General features: G+C 42.5%; 1 long non-coding RNA gene across 1 annotated transcript in view; it reads right to left on the reverse strand.

Moving 5' to 3' along the window:
- LOC130291582 (uncharacterized) overlaps positions 1-11402 on the reverse strand; it is a 102362-nt gene extending 90960 nt beyond the window's left edge. Inside the window, exon 1 of the long non-coding RNA XR_008847968.1 lies at positions 11278-11402. This is a non-coding gene — a long non-coding RNA (uncharacterized LOC130291582). The remainder of the gene's footprint in view (positions 1-11277) is intronic.
- Between the last annotated feature and the right edge of the window lie 9685 nt (positions 11403-21087).

A 21087-nucleotide genomic window follows, 5' to 3' on the forward strand; every position in this document is an offset into this window, starting at 1 on the left:
TAATTCAATCTCAAAGGAGCATTTACGAGTAAATCCACCTGTGCTGTAATTTTATCCCAATAACAAAACCACCACAAAGCCTGCAGGCCAGATATACAGAGTTTGATGCATATTTGCTGCAGGTTTAAGCTTTTGCATTGTAAAGGGTGACAAGCCAATAGCATATATGCATTTAACTCTGCATGCATAACCTGCAGATATTGTGGTGGATTTGTTGGCAGAATCCACTCTAACCCCTTAAGGACTCAGCCCATTTTGGCCTTATGGACTCGGACTATTTTATTTGTACCTTTTCATTTTTTCTTCCTCGCCTTCAAAAAATCATAACTCTTTTATATTTTCATCCACAGACTAGTATGAGGGCTTGTTTTTTGCACAACCAGTTGTCAGTTGTAATGTCATCACTCACTTTATGTATGGCGCAACCGAAAAAATACTATTTGTGTGGGGAAATTAAAAAGAAATTTTCAATTTTGCTAATTTTGGAAGGTTTTGTTTTCACGCCGTACAATATACGGTAAAGATGACATGTGTTCTTTATTCTTTGGGTCAATATGATAACATACTTTTCTATTACTGTTGCACTTTAAAAAAAATCACAAACTTTTTAACCAAATTAGTACGTTTAACCCCTTAAGGACCTGGGGTTTTTCCGTTTTTGCATTTTCGATTTTTCCTCCTTACCTTTAAAAAAATCATAACTGTTTCAATTTTGCACCTAAAAATGTATTCTACTTTGTAATGATGTCAGTCATTTTACCCAAAAATCTATGGCAAAACGGCAAAAAAATTCATTGTGAGACAAAATTAAAAAAAAAAAACATTTTGTACATTTTGGGGGCTTCCGATTCTACACAGTACATTTTTTGGTAAAAGTGACACCGCTTTATTCTGTAGGTCCATACGATTAAAATGATACCCTACTTATGTAGGTTTGATTTTGTCGTATGGAAAAAATTATAACTACATGCAGGAAAATGTAGAAGTGGAAGAAGGGTTTCAGCACAGGAAGGCCATCAGTGTGGTGCAGGCATCCCCCATCTTGCCAGGCGGGAAATACAAACAGTGCTCCTTTTGAGGAAACAGCACCATTCACTGAGTCCGGATTAAATGCAGGTTAAGATTCTTTATTGCATTAGAGCATGGGATGCAACGTTTCGGCGTACAAGCCTTTGTCAAGCATCGCCGTGGCGATCCCGAACAGCTCCCTGAGCTAACCGACATGGTTCTACTTTCACTTTTGACGCGGCATTCAACTTTGAACGCCGCATCTAAAGGGTTAATAGCGCACGGCACCGCGATCTGTGCTGCGCGCTATTAGCCACGGGCCCGAGCTGCTTTGGCCCCGTGGCCCTGTGTTATAGAACGGGAGCGGACTCAGGACATACAGGTATGCCCTGGTTCCTTAACAGGTTAAAATCCCCCTATTTGAAGACCTCTAACTTTTTCATTTAAGTGGCGGTATGAGGGGTCTTTTTTTGCGCCGTAATCTTTACTTTTTATTGATACCATATTTGCTTATATAGAACTTTTAATCCATTTTTTATACATTTTTTGGGAATAAAATGTTATAAAAAACTGCTATTTTGGACTTTTTTTTTTTTACGTTCACGCCGTTCACCGTACGGTATCATTAACATTTTATTTTAATAGTTCAGATATATTTACGCACGCGGTGATACTAAATATGTATATAAAAAAATGTAAACACTTTTTGGGGGTGAAATAGGGAAAATGGGACATTTTACCTTTTTATTGGGGGAGGTTTTTTTTCAATTTTTTTTTTTACTAATACTGTTCAGTGCTATGTATAGGACATAGCACTGATCAGTGTTATCGGTCATCTTCTGCTCTGGTATGTGGGAAGGCAGATCAGAGCAGAAGATGCCGGGAAGGCAGTGGAGGCAGGTGAAGGGACCTCCGTCTGCCGTGCTGGATGATCGGATCACCGCGGCAGTGCTGCGGGCCACCCGATCATCCATTTTAGTGACCGCAATGCTGCAGATGCTGTGATGTCCACCATTACTGGAGGGTCCCTGGCTGCGATCAGCTCCCGGGACCTGCCGCGCATGATCCGGGCATTGTTCCGATGCTCGCCGTTATGCTTAGGACGTAAATGTACGTCCTGGTGCGTTAAGTACTAGCTCACCAGGACGTACATTTATGTCTTGCGTCATTAAGGGGTTAAGGCCACTTTCACACACACACTTTTTTTTCTGATATTTTTGTCAGAAAAAAAAAATGCCTTAACTGATATCAGGTTTTGGGGCTCTGCTGCCAATATACATTCAAATACCTTTAGGGTAGGGTAATGTGCTATATTTTGCTTCATATTTTCTGAAACTGATTCTGCTACCCATTGCCTTCAATGGGTAGGAAAGGATGCAGTAGGAAATACACAGCAAAATACGGCACAAGTGACCCTACTCTTCAAAGGTATTGAAGCAGAGGTGTAACTAGAGTGCTTTGGGCACCCGCCCCCCCCCCCCCCACAACAGCCCTAATAGGGTTTATATTGCTAATTACAGAGATTAATTTGTTACACATAAAACGCTAACATCATGTCACACCATGACCATAACACCACATAGTGACTGGATAATACAACTTTACCGTTTTTTAATAATATCCATTATATACAGAATAGGGATTTAGCGAGTCAAATCTGAAGAATCTGAATTCATTACGAATTTTAGAAAAAATGTGATTCGTAACCAATGCAAATATTGCCGCGATTCGATCGCGCAAATCGCTTCATTAAACTCCATTTAGTGTGGTCCAGGTTCCACAGGCCGGGCATCTAAAATGGCAGATCCACATGTGAGGACATGGGGCATGGAATCCTGGGAAGGCGGGAACAAGGGTTGGCAGGATGACCCTGAATCACATGCAGCATGCAGCCTATCAGCAGCCAGCCACCCCTGTGATGTCACAGCCCTATATAATAGTGTTGCTTGTGAATATTTGCAGTACAAATTTTATTCGCGAATATCGCATATTCGCGAATTCGCGAATATTCGTGAATATAGCACTATATATTCGTAATTACGAATATTCGTTTTTTTTTGTTTGTTTTTTTCACAGTACACATCACAGTGATCACCCCTCTCTGCTTCCAGCTTGTGTGGTGTAAAGAAGGCTCTAATACTACTGCGTGAGACTGGCGTACACATTTTTGCATGTGCTAATTTTCGCATATGTTAATTTTCGCATATGCAAATGTTCGCATATACGAAAATAAAACGAGAATATTACGAATATGCAAAATTAGCGAATATATGACGAATATTCGTCCATATATTCGCAAATATTCGCAAATTCGAATATGGCCTATGCCGCTCAACACTACTATATAATCGGCAGCCATCTTTCAGCCACTTACATCAGCGTTTTATTGAAGAGAGAGAGGGACAGAGAGCAGTGTGTTGCACAGAAAAGCTTTTTTACAGCAGTGATTCACCCCAAGCCCAAATCCAGCCTAGAAGCACTGATAGGGAAGGGAGTGAGATTGAGAGAGAAAGTGCAATTTTGGGTGTAGTACACAGCGACTGTGTGCTGCAGCACTGGTGTGTACAACAACTGAAAAGCTAATAGTAATCAGCCAGTCAGGGTGAGCAAAGCACTAAAAGCGTATTCTCCTCTATTAAAGGGATACTGCCGTGGAAAACTTTTTTTTTTTTTTAATCAACTGGTGCCAGAAAGTTAAACAGATTGTAAATTACTTCTATTGAAAAATCTTAATCCTTCCTGTACTTATTATGAGCTATATACTATAGAAGAAATGCTTTTCTTTTTGGATTTCTCTGATGTCATGACCACAGTGCACTCTGCAGACCTCTGCTGTCCATTTTTTGGAACTGTTCAGAGCAGGAGAAAATCCCCATAGAAAACATATGCTGCTCTGGACAGTTCCTAAAATGGACAGCAGAGGTCAGCAGAGATCACTGTGGTCGTGACATCAGAGAAATGCAAAAAGAAAAGCATTTCCTCTGTAGTATACAGCCCATAAAATGTATTGGAAGGATTAAGATATTTTAATAGAAGTAATTTACAAATCTGTTTAACTTTCTGGCACCAGTTGATTTAAAAAAAAAAAAAAAGTTTTCCACGGGAGTACCCTTTAAGTGTAACATGTGCGGTCATCTAAGTGGTGTACCATTTTGTTCCTGTTAAAGCCTCAAGGGCCTAGTTACTGTGAAAGGCCAACCCAAAGTACACACACGTGTTGTGGACAAATACTGTTTTAAGCATACTGGAGCACATTGTACTCCCCTCATATACGCACTAAGTATGTCAGGCAGAGAAGTGCCAGGACGTGCACAGAGGAGTGGCAGAGGCCTAAATTCATCAGGCAGAGGTCTCAGCAGAATACGGGCGAGTGGCAGCATAAGGCGCAGCAAGAGGCCTGAGCTTCCAGTATCAGCTAGCGGTCGTGTCTTGACCAGCAACCCATCTGCCGTCATCGATTGGTTTACACGGTCATCCACTTAATCACAAGTGACATCTGACACCCCCAGTCAACAGTCAATGGGTTCCTCAGACACAACTCAACTCTCAGTTGGCATGGCCCGGGAGCAGTCCCTGTCCACCCATTGCCTCTGTCCTATGCTTTTCCCTACCCCACAGAAGTATCTTATGCTCCGGGTTCAGCTCCATTATTTAGTGTGGATGATCTACTAGAGGACAGTCAGCAGCTACTGACTAGCCAAGAAATGGAGGAGGGATGAGCAGAGTGACGTGGGAGGTGGTGTTGCGAGCGTTCAAGCTCCTGAAGCAGATACTGTTGAGGAACCTGAGGAGAACATCAGTGACGTGCAGACACAACGCGATGATGATGATGCCGATCGCACTTGGGAGCCGGGTGCAGAAGAGGCTTCATCATCATCAGGAGAAAAGGGTTGCAGGTTGCACGTGAGGCAGCAGCTGAGCCAGCAAGGTGGTAGCATGGTTGGCAGTCAGCATGGTGGCAGAAGTGGAAAGTCTGGAGACAAATGTGCCCGGGGTAGACCACCTGCTTTGCAAAGCCTACTTTCTCCGGAGGTAGTGGAACAGGGGTTCCTGAAGTCGGCAGCGTCAGTGCGTACTGTTGGTGAGAAAATCAGCTACTCGGCACTGTGGCAGTTTTGCATCAAGCATCTGGAGGAAGTTATCATGGACACATGCAAGATGTGCCGGCAGAAGGTGAAGCGTGGCCAGGGTCCCAATGTTGGCACCACGGCCCTGTGTCAACATATGCAGCATCACCAAAAAGCAGCCTGGGAGGGCCTTGGCTCCGATGTGGTGGTCCAGCCTGCAGCATCACCCAGTGGCACGCCAATTCCTGTTTCAGCCAGCCAAGGCTCCACCACCCCAGCCGAAGGGAGCTGTGTGTCATACCCATCTTCGGTCGCTTCAGATGTTCCTACTCCTCCTACTTTGAGTCAGTCATTCGGCCAGCAATCCATCTGCAAATCCATGTCCAAGAGACAACAGTATGTACCCACTCATCAAATGGCACAGAAGTTGAATGTGCTCCTGTCCAAGTTTCTGGTGCTGCAGTCCCTGCCTTTTCAAACCTCTGAAAGGTGGACTCTGCACCTTTCAGAGAACTGATGGCTTATGCCGAGCCGAGGTGGAGAGTCCCAAGACGTCATTTCTTTGCGAAGAAAGCAATACCAGCACTGTACAATTTTATGGAACAGAAGGTGGGCCAGTCCTTGAGCCTGCCGGTGTGTACCAAAGTGCACGGCAAAACCGACGTGTGGAGCTGTACCTACAGTCAGGGACAATACATGTAGTTTACAGCCCACTTGGTGAATGTGGTTCCTGCACAGCCACATCAGCATCTTGGACAGGTCATGTCGCTTCCTCCTCCATGGTCTCAGGCCATTGGTCCTGTGACAGTGTGCGACTCCTCATCCTCCACCTTGTCCTCAGCCTCCACTGCACGGACAAGTCTCAGTGCCCCTCCAGTATACCATGTGTGTCGGGCATGGTGGTGTCACGCTGTTCTTCACGTGGTTTGCCTTGGCGAACGAGTCACACAGGGGAGGAACTGCTAAAAGTAATTCATCAAGAAATCGAATCATGGCTTACTCCACGAAAACTGGAAATGGGAACCATGGTGACTGACAACGGGAAAAACATCTTGTCTGCGTTGCGAAAAGGAAACCTGAGCCATGCACCCCACATGGCACACGTGTTCAGTGTGGTTGTCAAGTGGTTTCTAAAGTGTTCCCCTTAGCTGCAAGACATCCTAACAATGGGAAGGAAACTTTGCATGCACTTCAGCCATTCGTACACTGCAAAGCACACCCTCCTTGAGCTGCAGTGTCAGAACAGTATCCCCTGACATAGTCTTATTTGCGACGTTTCTACACGTTGGAATGCCACTCTCCATATGTTGGACCAACTATACGAACGGAGAAAAGCCATCACCGATTTCTTGATGATCCAAGCCGATATGTGAACCAGTGGCAGCTCATATGTGACACCTGCCGTTTGCTCAGGCCCTTTGAGGAAGCCACCTTATTAGTCAGTCACCAGGATTATGGGATGAACTACGTCATTCCACTGCTTCTTTTACTACAACACATGTTGGAAACGATAGCTGGTCAGGGCCCTAGAGACATGGAGCTTACATCTCACAGCCACATGAGCCCTGTGGGGGCTGAACTGGAGGAGGAGGGGGAGGGGCACAGTGGAACACAGTTTAGGTTTTGCGAGATTGTTGCTTTTTCTAGTCATCTGACAGGAGAGGAGGAGCAGGAGCAGCCAGAGGAGGTAGAGGGTTATGAGGAAGGCGAGACAGAGGACCCAGACACACCATGGCCGTATGCAGTGGAGATCGAGGCAGGGAGTCCCTCCGAGTCACTTGCACAAATGGCACAATGCATGCTCACTAGCTTGCGTAGTGACCGCCGAATTGTCACCATTCGGCAGCGGGTTCATTTCTCCACTTTATTGGACCCTCGCTACCGGCACAAAAAGGGGGACCTTTTTTACACCCACTGAGAGGGAGGACAAACTGACCTACTACAGAGACATCCAATGTAGTCAGTTGCCCGATGCCTATCTGCGCCATCGTCCATCCTCTCACAGGTCTGACTCGGGGGTCCCTCTGCGTTCACCTTTCACTGCCATGGTTGCTGGGAGGGGTGGGGTGGTAGGAACAATACCAGCTCCATCAGCAGCAGCCTGAGTCTACAGTTGCTGATGAGTAGCTTTCTTCACCCGCATAGTGAAGCAACTCATCAGAAGCAGGAGCAGGACCTGAACCAGCAGGTGGTGGCATACCTTGACATGGCCATGACAACACACCTTGAAGAACTACTGGACTTCTGGACAGCCAAACTTGATTTATGGCCTCAACTAGCAGAGTTTGCCCTGGAAAAGCTGTCCTGCCCGGCAAGTAGTGTGCCATCAGAGCGGGTGTTTAGTGCTGCGGGGGCCATAGTAACCCCACAGAGAACTCGTCCGTCCACAAAAAAATGTGGAGAGACTGACTTTTGTGAAGATGAATCAGGCATGGATCAGCCAGGATTTCCACCCACCAATGCCTGATGCATCAGAGTAGATTGACCATGGTGCCACATCAAAACTTCACAAGTATGGATAGTGCAAAACATATTTAAGGTGCTGCTCCCCAGTTACAGACATTCCTCTGCATCAGACCACAAGTCATTATTGAGAATATGCATTAGCTAAAACTTAACTTTTCTTAACATAAAATATATGTACCCAACAAAAGGAAAGGTGTGCAAAAAAACACCATGTGCCACCTACACCACCAAGTATTGATGTGATGCAAAAAACTCTAAAAGGTAGTAGGGAACAACGTATGGTCCATTGTAACCGGTGGGGGTGAAAATGTCCCCTGAAAGGCCCAACTCTCGCATTATTAATCCCCTTCTTGTCAATTGTTACTCACCCTAAAAAGGGAAGCCCCACACAGGAACCTCACCCTAATTACACCTACAAACACTGCCATTTCACAGGGTTTTTAATTGGAAATAGGGACATTTTCCTGTGTTAAGGGCAAGTTACAGTTGCCACGAAGGGAATTAATAGGGCGAGAGTAGGGCCCTATTAATTTTTCCCCCCATCTGCTACAATGGACAATATGTTTTTTCCATCCACTTTTTTGAGGAAAGTGTTACTCGTCTTAAAAAGGGCAGCCCCACACAGGAAACTCTCCCTATTTCCACCTAAAAACCCTGGGAAATGGCAGTGTTTGCAGGTGGAAATAGGGAGAGGATCCTGTGTGGGGCTGCCCTTTTTAGAGTGAGTAACACTTGCCAAGAAGGGAATTAATAATACTAGAGAAGGGCCTTACAGTGGAAGATTTTACCCCCACTGGTTACTATGGACCATACATTGTTCCCTTTTACCTTTTAGAGGTCTTTGCATGACATCAATACTTGGTGGTGTAGGTAGCACATGGTGTTTTTCGCACACCTTTCCTTTTGTTTGATTTGTTTTTCTTAAGAATATTATTAAAAGTTAAGTTTTACGTAATGCATATCCTCAATACTTACTTGTGCACACTATCACTTTTACAAAAGAGACCATTTTCTTCTGCCTACCTGCTACTATTCTGATCCTGCCACCCGCCTGATGCCACACATTTGATGCCAAGTTCTCCTTTTTCTAATTCTGCCACCATATGTTCTTCACATGTTGCTGCCAGCTCCAATCTGTCTCATTCTGCCACCATATGTTCTCCTCATGCTGATGCCACCTCTAGGCTGTCTAATACTTCTACCATATGTTCTCCTCATGCTGATGTCAGCTACCGGCTGTTTCATACTTCTACCATATGTTCTCCTCATGCTGATGCCACCCCCAGGCTGTCTCATACTGCCACCATATGTTTTCCTCATGCTGATGCCACCTCCAGGCTGTCTAATACTTCTACCATATGTTCTCCTCATGGTGATGCCAGCTCCAGGCTGTTTCATGCTTCTACCATATGTTCTCCTCATGCTGATGCCACCTCAAGATTGTCTCATATTGCCACCATGTTTTCCTCATGCTGATGCCACCTCCATGCTGTCTCATATTGCCACCATATGTTTTCCTCATGCTTATGCCAGCTCCAGGCTGTCTCATACTGCCACCATATGTTCTCCTCATGCTGATGCCAGCTCAAGGCTGTCTCATATTTCCAGCATACGTTCTCCTCATGCTGATGCCAGCTCCAGATAGTCTCATACTTCCACCATATGTTCTCCTCATGCTGATGCCAGCTCAAGGCTGTCTCATATTTCCACCATACGTTCTCCTCATGCTGATGCCAGCTCCAGATAGTCTCATACTTCCACCATATGTTCTCCTCATGCTGATGCCAGCTCCAGGATGTCTCATTCTGCCACCATTTGTTCTTCTAATGCTGCTGTGAGCTCCAGGCTGTCTCATACTGCCACTATATGTTCTCCTCATGCTGATGCCACCTCCAGGCTGTCTCATTCTGCAACTATATGCTACCGCCACCTCCAGGCTGTGTCATTCAGCCACTATATGGTCTCCTCATGCTGCCGTCCACTCCAGGCTGTGTCATTCAGCCACTATATGGTCTCCTAATGCTGTCGTCAACTCCAGGCTGTGTCATTCAGCCACTAAATGGTCTCCTCATGCTGCTGCCAACTCCAGGCTGTGTCATTCAGCCACTATATGTTCTCCTATTGCTGCCTCCAACTTCAGGCTGTGTCGTTCAGTCACTATATGGTCTCCTCATGCTGCCGCCACCTCCAGGCTGTGTCATTTAGCCACTATATGGTCTCCTTATGCTGCCGCCAACTCCAGGCTGTGTCATTCAGCCACTATCTGGTCTCCTTTTGTTGCCGCCACCTCCACGATGTGTCATTCAGGCACTATATGATCTCCTCATACTGATGCCACCTCCAGGCTCTGTCATTGTGCCGCTCTGTGACAGTGATTCTAATAGCGATGCCTCTAATTTGCATGTAATTATGAATAACAGTATTATTTCACTAACCCAGCAACAGCCTATGCGTGTTACAGCAAGGAAAAGTGTTCTACACCCCTATTGAGGCTCTCTGTAGGCCAGAAATAGCCGTTTTTAATACAAATTTGCTGTGAATAAATTTGGACCGATCCAATTTTTTTCGGAGAATTCGGCCTAATCAAAATTTTCAAAAATTCACTCATCTCTATTATAGACCAATGTTCTCCATATACAGTGACCATATAAATGTAGATACCAGTTCTATACAGGTTCAGCAGTGCACTACTAGTTAAGCTCTGCACTGACCTGGGGATCCAGAATGTGTGTTCCAGATCTCTGAAGCGGGCTCCCTTACCCTGTGACACGAAATATATCGTGTTTACGACACCAAATGAAAATGCTGTTGATTTGCAGGCTCATTTCAACTCAGATATATACATTTTAAATCCCATCCAGTCTTCTTCTGTATATGCAGCAGATTTAAAGTGTTAGTCTCACTTGGCTTCAGCAGCAGAATGCATTTAAACTTCCTGAGTAATCTTCTAGCCCAAGAATTGCTCTGAGATTTACATGACCAGACGTATTCCAGAGGACATTCGACTTTGGGGAATCCGCCTAATCACGTGAGTCTCAGAGCAATTCTCAGGCAACAAAATTACTCAGGAAGTTTAAATGGATCCTGCCACTGAAGCCTAGTGAGACTAACGAAAGATCTGCAGCAAATAAGCAACGTGTGACCCAATTCTAACACTCAAAGCGTACCTGACAAGTCCTAGCGATATGTCAAAGGTTTTTTAGTGGTTGAAGTCTGAAACCATGGGAGTAGGAAAAGAGACGTGCAGCGGCACACTTCTCTCCTAGCTCTGTGTCTATGAGATATGGACTGTCCTATAGGCTTAGAGGCGGAGATATATCAAAATCTGTCCAGAGGAGAAGTTGCTGAGTTGCCTATAGCAACCAATCAGATCGCTTCTTTCATTTTTCAGAGGCTTTTTCAAAAATGAAAGAAGCGATCTGATTGGTTGCCATGGGCAACTCAGGAACTTTTCCTCTGGACAGATTTTGATATATCTCCCCCAGAGTTTGTGTCAGTCTACTCATCCTCATGATCGGACAGGGTCATATCTCTACTGATAAAACTTTTCATATGTCTATACAACTTATCAAATTTTTTTTTTTTTAAATGACAGTGCCTATTTACTTCCCTGCTTATAATATTAAAAGTAACATACATAAACAAGATAGGTGAATTCACACTCACACAATTTACAGTACACACAGACATATACACTTACATAGTTATACAGACTCCACATATACATTACACTAACCTATTAGTTCTGTCAGGCAATCACTTCCCTGTCTTGGCAGATCTCTCCCTCCATCTCAGGACATCTGTGGAGGGCTCAGGTCAGGAGGAGATGTAGGATTCTAGCTGAGAGGAGGGGGCCTAGGACTCAAGGCACAGGCATGACCTGCTATTTGGTCTCTGCTGGCTGCCGTGCCATTGGTCCTCCCCTCCCCCTCCTCCTCTCAGATCAGGGAGCTCTACAATGCTGGAGGATGTGTGGCATTCTGTATATTGCTACATGTCCTCCATTTCTATGTAGCTGCTTGAGGTTAGGAGCTCTGCTGACACTGCCTGCCCCCCCCAGCTCTCTCCCAAGTGCAGTGCATAGGGAGATGTGCAGTTCAGCTCTAGGCATAAAGTTCGGAGCACTGTCTTTTGTATCTGGGGCACGGGCCCTAAATCTTTATGCCTAGTGACACCCCTGATCTAAGGTCAGCCCACAGATCAATGCTTTGTTTTGCTTTTAATGTGATAGCTTTTATGTGCTTGTATACTGCTGGCTGAGATTTGTAGTGCACCCACTCTACCCAGTAGAGCAGGAGGTCACTGTCTGAGATCAGTCCACTGATTAATGTTTTGCTCAACTTGCTCTGAATTTCTATTGTTTTTGTGTGGGCTTTCTGGGATTAGTTGTTTTTTACTCTCTCTTTTGCCTTTCTCTCTCTAAAATGGTGGCTGCAATATAGTGCACAGGGCTTCTTTAACCTCTTGAACCCACCTCTATGCTGTGTCCTCAAGGACCTTGAAGCTATGTGGCACATAATATAAAGCAATGATTACATAACCTGGGGTCATGTGATCTTGTTTATAGCTGTAAGGTATGCTGGGCTACCCTGACATCATCTCAGTGGTAACGGTAGTTCCTCCTTTTATGTGTTCCTTATCCCTTCTGCTATTATTATTAAAGTAATTGCCAGCCTCACTCGAGCCAAGCCTAGTAATGTTCAAAAGTTCGGTGGGCTGCTGTCACCCCAAAGTTCTAAGTGAGACCAGGTTTTCCGAGCTCATCTCCATTAATAACTAACAAATGATAATTAGATACATGCTACATCGGTACAGCATACATTGGAGCTTTATTAAGCTAAATGTGCCAGATTTATGTTTCAGTTTGTACCAAAAACTGCTATGAATGTCTTGCACCACAATTATTGCACGATTTCTAGGTTTTATCATAGAAGGCTTATCCTAAGGATGGGTCATCATCATTATATAATAGTAATATAGTTCATAAGGTTGAAAAAAAAAACAGAGTCCATCAAGTTCAACCTATAACCCTAATGAGTCCCTACTGAGTTGATCCAGAGGAAAAATTCCTAACCGACTCCAAATATGGCCACCAGAATAGATCCCTGGATAAACCTTCTGTCCATATAGATCTGGAATCCATAACCTGCAATGTTATTATTCTTTTCTCGTATTACCCTGGTTGCCGTCTTTGAACCCTCTCCAGCTCCACTATACCTTTCTTGTACACTGGTGCCCAGTACTGTACACAGTATTCTATGTGTGGTCTGACTAGTGATTTGTACAGTGGTATCTATGCCCCAATTGATGCACCCCATGATTTTATTTGCCTTGGCAGCAGCTGCCCAACACTGGTCACTACAGCTAAATTTACTATTAACTAAGACTCCCAAGACCTTTTCCACGTCAGTCATCCCAAGTGTTTTCCCATTTAATACATAATCCCAGCCCGGATTTTTCTTCCCCATGTGCTTTACCTTACATTTATCAGTGTTGAACCTCATGTGCCACTTTTCAGCCCAAACCTCCAACCTATCCAGATCCATTTGTAACAGTGCACTGTCCTCTATAGTGTTTACCACTTTACAGAGTTTAGCATCATCTGCAAAGATTGCTCCTTTACTATTCAACCCCTCTACAAGGTCATTCATAAATACATTAAATAGAACAGGACCCAAGACTGACCCCTGTGGTACCCCACTAGTAACAGTCACCCAATCAGAATAAGTACCATTAATAACACCCTCTGTTTCCTATCACTGAGCAACTCGCACACATTTTCCCCAGTCCAAGTGTTCTCATTTTATGCACCAACCTTTTATGTGGTACTGTATCAAATGCTTTGGAAAAATCCAGATATACCACATCGAACGATTCCCCCTGGTCCAGTCTAGAGCTCACCTCCTTATTAGAGCAGATCAGTTAGTTTGATAGGACCAATCCCTCATAAACTCATGCTGATATGGAGTCATACATTTATTTTTGTCAAGATACTCCAAAATAGCATCCCTTCAAAAACCCTCAAACAGTTTACATACAACGGAGGTTAAAATAACAGGCCTTTAATTCTCGGGGTCACCTTTTGACCCCATTTTAAATATTGGCACCACATTTGCCATGCGCCAGTCCTGGGGAACAGTCCCTGCTGCTATACAGTCCGTGAATATTAAAAATAGGTGTCTGTCTATCACATTGCTTAATTCCTTTAGAACACGGGGTGAATGCCATCTGGACCTGGTGATTTGTCTATTTTGATTTTTTTGTAGACGACACTGTACTTCTTCCTGGGTTAGGTAGGTGACCTGCACTGGAGAGTTTACCCTATTGTGCTGTATTTCACCTGGCATTTCAATTTCCTCAGTGAATACAGCGGAGAAGAATTTGTTTAATATATTTGCTTTTTCATCCCCATTTATAATTTCATCTTTATCGTTTTTTAAAGGGCCAACACTTTCATTTTTAACCCTTTTGCTATCTATATAGTTAAAGAACATTTTGGGGTTAGTTTTGCTCTCTTTGGCAATGAGTCTGTGAGCCTGTCTCTATTTTTGCGGCTTTTATATGTTTTTAACATATTTTACATTTTTCTCTATAGCTTTTTAATGCTTCTTCACTGTCGTCCTGTTTTAGTAGTTTAAATGCTTTATTTTTGTTGTTTATTGCCCCCTTAACATTTTTATTAATCCGTATTGGTTTTCTTTTATTTCTGACCATTTTATTTCCATAAGGTATGTACCTCTTACAGTGAGAATTTAAGATATTTTTAAGAGTCTCCCATTTAGTGGCAGTATTCTTGTTTTTGAGGACATTATCCAAATTTACATTGTTAAGGGCCTCTCTGAGTTGATCAAACTTTGCCTTCCTAAAGTTCATTGTTTTTGTGACCCCTCAAGAGATTCACTATTTCACAGGTGTCCTTCTACTTGCACATTAGTTACTCTGTCAGGTCTGTTGGTTAATATTAAGTCTAGTAGGGTGCCCCCTATGGTCGGGTTCTGCACCATTTGGGGCAAATCATTTGCTTTAGCTATAGCCAGAAACCTGTTTCCTTCATGAGATTCACAGGTCTCAGTCTCCCAGTTTATATCAGGATAGTTAAAGTCCCCCATTATTATCACGTCATTCTGATTTGCTGCCTTGTTTATTTGCCTCAGCAATTGATCTTCTATCTCTTCCATTATGTTTGGTGGCTTATAGCAAACCCCTATCAGATTTTTTTTCTTTTTATCTCCATATATTTCTACCCATAATGACTCCACATTATTGTTTCCCTCCCATGTATCCTCCCGCAGTGCGGACTTCAGGCTCGATTTCACATGAAGACAAACCCCTCCCCCTTTCCGTTTTGGCCAATCCTTCCTCAATAGACTATAACCCTGTATGTTGACCGCCCAGCCACAGCTTTTGTCCAACCAAGTCTCTGTTATACCCACTATGCCAAAATTTTACTCAGACGTCATCCACTCCAGTTCCTCAGTTTTATTGGTCAGACTTCTGACATTAGTCAACATGCAATTCAAAGGTGTATGTTTTTTCTTCCTGTGAAGCCTATCCCTATTAACTATTCTAATTCCTCCCTCCGCTCCACCCCAGGTACATTAAATAAGTCCCCCCTCTCTATCTACACTATCTTCCCCCTCTATGTTGTAGGTTCCCTCCCCCCAGTCCCTAGTTTCAACACACCTCTACCCTTCTAGCCATCTTCTCCCCAAGCACAGCTGCATCCTCCCCATTGAGGTGCAGCCCATCCCTACGGTAGAGCCAGTATCCAAGGGAGCCTAACCTACAGGACTTTATGGAGACTAAGCTACAGGACTTTATTATATAGGGTTATAGTGCGGGTGAACATGAGTAAAACAATGATTTACTCAATCCTATCGATGGTCCCATTAGAGATAGAGCCCTTGTTGCTAATATGCAAATTAGCTCTTGCATATTAGCAACTGGGACTCTATTTCACTAACTGGACCACCAATCAGGCTGAGTAAAATATCATTTTACTCATGTTCACCTGCACTATAACCCTGTTTATGGAGTTTAATTGCTCTAATTTTTACAGAACTGGTTTTAAACTTTGTTCTTGCGTTGAGAATATTAATACTGTTTCGATTCATTTGTTAAAACCTATCCATACCTATTCCTGCTCTCACATAGCTGTGGAAATAATTAACCATGAGTCCAATGCAGGGGAAGGACATGTGTGTGGCTGGTAAATATACAGTAGTTCACAGATGGTCTTCAATGGTAAACTGTCACAAATTCTCAGCTGTGAGTCACACTAGGAAAGCAAAGAGCTTTCAGATAATAAAGCCAAACAAGAATGCTTCCACTAACTGACACCAAGCAAAGAAATAATGACAAAGGGAGATATTTATCAATATCTACAGTGTGGTAAGATTTACGAGCTGGTTAAAATGGTGCAAACTGTGAAAAATTTGTCAAAGTGACATAAGCTGCGTAATATATTTTGGTGCAACTTGCTGGGCATGTAATACACATTTCTCTTCTTTATGTCAAATCCTAGACTGTGGTCCAAAAGCTCATTTATAATGACGGGGATGGCAAGTGGACGTCTAAAGAGTGATCTGTGGTCCATGTTTTGTGTGTGCAGGTGTTTGTGCGTAGAGCTTAAAAGAGGGTGCTGCAGAAGAAAATAAACAATAGTACCACTGGCACATTGGTGTCCTAAATAACAGTGCATGGCCTGCTACAACAATAAACCACTTAAAGGGTCACACTAGTAGTTATTGATATCCAGTGATTTAACCTCTCAAGCACAGAGCAGATTTTGGCCTTGAGGCCTTCATGTTAGCATTTTTGTTTTTTCTTCCTCATCTCAAAAGCATTAATTCTTAAATTTTTCTATCCTCAGAACCATATAAGGGCTTGTATACAACAGATTTATACACGCTGAAGCATCTGGATGGCCCAGAATTATTCTTTTGTCTGAGGGCGGGTACTGTCTGATTTGCCTATAGCAACCAATTCAGCCTTCGCTCAATTCACAATTCAGCCTTCGCTCAATTTATTTATTTTTTTGTAAAATTAAAACTGGGCTCTGATTGGTTCCTATGGGCAAACAATACTTTTTCTAAACTGGCAAATTTTAAGGACATTACAATTACCGCCATAGAAACCGTTCATGTGGTAATAAATCTAGAAGCACTGTGTCCAGTCTATACTGAGTAAAAGTGCTCTTTCGTACAGATTAATAAACATCTTCTTGTTTTGCCCACATGGAAGAATCTACATGGACAGACTAGAGCGTACACACCATTTAGCATGCAACAGGTGATTATATAGTTAAGAGCATGGGAATGGCCTCCTGGAACGCTATTTATTTTATACTTGGAAAAAGAACATTATGTACAAGGATAATTCTCCATGGGTGCTAGTTTATTTAACCCCTCAAGGACTCATGACGTACTGCTACATCATGGGTCCGCTCCCGTTCTATAACGCGGGGTCGGGCCCGGCCTCTAACAACAGCCGGGACCCGTGGCTAATAGCACGCGGCACTGATCGCTACGTCTGAAAATGAAAGTAAACCGTTCACGGCAGCTCAGTCGGCTGGGATCAGCTGGGACGCAGGCAGAGGTCTCCTTACCTCTCTCCGCGGCGTCCGATCGTCAATTGATTGCTCCAAGCCTGAGGTACAGGCTTGAGCAATCGACCGCCTATCTGACTGATCCCTGCAAAGCTATGGCTTTGCAGGGATCAGTATAGGAGATCAGTGTGTGCAGTGTTATAGGTATAGTGTTATAGAGCTATAACACTGCAAAAAAAAGTGAAAAAAAAGTTAACAAAGGTCATTTAACCCCTTCCCTATTAAAAGTTTGAATCACCCCCCTTTTCCCATAAAAAAAAAAAAAACTGTGTAAATAAAAATAAACATATGTGGTATCGCCGTGTGCGAAAATGTCCGAACTATAAAAATATATTGTTAATTAAATCGCACAGTCAATGGCGTGTGCGCAAAAAAATCCCAAAGTCCAAAATAGTGTATTTTTGGTCACTTTTTATATCATGAAAAAATGAATAAAAAGCGATCAAAAAGTCCGATCAATACAAAAATGGTACCGATAAAAACTTCAGAACACGGCGCAAAAAATGAGTCCTCATACCGGCCCGTATGCAGAAAAAAAAAAGTTATAGGGGTTAGAAGATGAGAATTTTTAACATATAAATTTTCCTGCATGTAGTTATGATTTTTTTCCGAAGTATGACAATGTCCAACCTATATAAGTAGCATATCATTTTTACCGTATGGACCTACTGAATAAAGATAAGGTGTTTTTTTTACCGAAAAATGCACTGCGTAGAAACGGAAGCCCCCAAAAGTTACAAAATAAAATTATTTCTTAAATTTTGTCGCACAATGAATTTTTTTTTTTCTGTTTTGACGTGGATTTTGGGGTAAAATTACTAATGTCACTGCAAAGTAGAATTGGTGGCACAAAAATAGGCCATAATATGGATTTTTAGGTGCAAAATTGAAAGCATTATGATTTTTGGAAGGTGATGAGGAAAAAATGAAAATGCAAAAACGGAAAAACGCTGAGTCCTTAAAGGGTACCCCTCATCAAATAAACTTTTGATATATTTTAGATTAATGAATGTTGAATAACTTTCCAATAGCATGTTAATGAAAAATATGCTTCTTTCTTTTATATTTTTCCTGATCAGTCTTGTCAGCAAGCATTTCTGACTCATGCTGGAGTCCTAAAAACTCAGAGCTGCCAGCCTGCTTTGTTCACAGCCAAACAGGCTGTGAACAAAGCAGGCTGGCAGCTCTGAGTGTTCTCCTTTGTGAACAAAGCAGACTGGCAGCTCGTAGTGTTTAGGACTCCAGCATGAGTCTGAAATGCTTGCTGTCATGACTGGTAGGGAGACCCCTAGTGGTCATTTCTTCAAAGTGGAAAATTAAATAGAAAGAAGCATATTTTTTAATAACATGCAATTGTAAAGTTATTCTGCATACATTAATCTATAATATATCAAAAGTTTTTTTGATGAGAGGTACCCTTTAAGGGGTTAAAGGGGTATTCTGCCCTTAGACATCTTATCCCTTATTCCCCTCCACGGCTGTCACGCCCCCTCCCATAGACATGAATGGAAGGGGTGTGACGTCATGTCTCCATCTCGGAAACCCACCATTTCCGAGACTGGAGCAGCACCCGACACAGAATGATCAGACATCTTATCCCCTATCCTTTGGACATGTCTACCCCTTTAACCAATTAGATTGTTAGGTAGATTTTTTTTATTTATCTCTATGTTGGATGTGATCACCTATTGTACTGCTTCTTAAACGAGTGATTAAGAGTTTACAAACAGCCATGTCTATCAATTCAGGATCAGCTACTAACTAGTATTTGCAAAAGAGAAAGTAAATCTTTTCTCATGAATCTTATTTTTCTTTTTCTTTCTTAACAAGTCAAATCTAAACGTTCTTTGGACACTCACAAAGGTTACTGTGATACAATTGTTAGGATATTCTCTTATTTGTAATCTCTGTTTAACTTCTTAGCCTGTACCAAGTATCTATCTTGATTATGATAAATTGGTTTAAGCCTTTTGAACTGGGAATATGGAATGCGCTTCCTAACATGATGCGGGAGGGAGCTGCAGAAATGGAAAAAGGAGTTTTCTGGGTATACTTTTTCTAAAGCCATGTATTCAAAGCTTGTTTTTATTAACAGATAACCTAACATCTAGCAAATCAATAACTTTGTCTCCAAAGATGTAGGTAAACAACACATTTTCTTAGTTTTTATTAGTTAGTATTAGGAAAGCTGACACTAAATTCACTAAAAGTCACTAAATGTCTCCCCTGAGATAACATATGTAGCCGGATGAGGGAGTCCAAGCCCGATACCACATTGCACAAGCTTCGCGCAAAAATATGCTACTTCTGTATGCCAGAAACTTGTGTACATGGCAAAATGAATACAGAGGATCTGCTTACACTGACCGAAGGCACAATAGCAATAGAAAAGCCCTGCCTCCATCTATCTAAATAATCACAATGAGGGATATTTTTTCATTGTGTGTCTTTTGAAAGGACCTATTTATCATAAAAGTTCAGAAATCACTTTAGAATGTCATTTTGTATGACTCCTCCTCTCCGCTTCGACTTTCTGTGACTTTTACCTTGTTGCTGAAAATAAAAGTGCAACTTTTACCCAGTTGTAAAAAAAATATGTGAATTTTCTAAAATGCTCATTAAAGGGTATCTCTGCCCCTAGACATCTTATCCCCTATCCTTTGGATGTGGGATAAGATGTCTTGTTGTGGGGGTCCCGCCGCTGGGGACCCCGATGACCTTGGCTGCGGCACCCCAGACATTCGGTGCACGGAGCGAACTTTGCTCCATGCTGGTTGACTGGCAATGTGGGGCGGAGGCTTGTGACGTCACGGCAGCTCCCATAGACTTGCATTGAGGGGGCATGGCCATCACAAGCCTCCGGCACTGACCCTGACGCTCTAAATGAATGCCAGGTGCAGCACAGAGATCGGAGAGTCTCCAGCAGCAGCACCCTAGTGATCAGACATTTTATGCCCTATCCTTTGGATAGGGGATATGATGTCTAGGGGCAGAGTACCCCTTTAAGAATAGGGTCACACATGCCATATTTTGCTGCATATTTTCTGCTGCATGTTTTCCTACCCAGTCAAGTCAATGAGTAGGAAAATATGCAGCAGCAAATATGCAGCAAGATACGGCACATGAGACCCTATCCTAAATGCAGTTTTGTTAGCCAGGCCAGGGCTGGAGTAGATTTGATGTGTTTTTGAGGAGTTTGTGACTTTTTTTTTTTTTTGCAAAAGTTGCATTTGCTAAATTTGTTACCTCTGCAAAGTTAAATTTCAAAATCACTCCATGTAGAGCTTTTGCAAAAAAATTGCTTAATCTCCAATCTTCATAAATTTTTGCACAAATCTATGCTTAGGCGCACCTGCGACAATCAATGCGCCCAAGGTAAACGACTCTTCAATGATAAATGAATCTCAGTATGCTTAGAAAAAAAATCAATTGGCAGAGGTTAAAAGGTTTAAAGCAGTTTACAGGTTCCATATTATTAAGAATACACAAAAATAAATGCAGGCAGTGAGGGCTTTATAAATATATTTAATTGTTATGCCAAAAATTATAGTAATGTATTGTTAGTACAAATCCAACTTCTTTAGAACGAATGGACATAATATGAAAGCTTACCCTACAAGTTGAAGGAGCAAATATGAAGCCATTAAAACTGCATTTAGGGGGATATTTATCAAACATGGTTTTGAAGATAAAGAATAAATGATGAATTAATTGTGATTAACTTACACATTTCTTAAATTATACAGTTCCTCTTGCATGTTTAAAATAAATTGTCACAGTTTGAAATGTTGATCGATTTGTTATTATTTTTAAAATCACTTTTCATCTGCTATACGACAGCTGAAAGATTTCCATTTTCTAGGTTTGACATTTATACGATGATTAATCATTTTAAACTATGTTGCAGCCTCTGCAAAATCCTAATGATCTATTATTTTA

The sequence above is a fragment of the Hyla sarda genome, chromosome 9 (genome assembly GCF_029499605.1).
Source record: "Hyla sarda isolate aHylSar1 chromosome 9, aHylSar1.hap1, whole genome shotgun sequence".
Taxonomy (NCBI): domain Eukaryota; kingdom Metazoa; phylum Chordata; class Amphibia; order Anura; family Hylidae; genus Hyla; species Hyla sarda.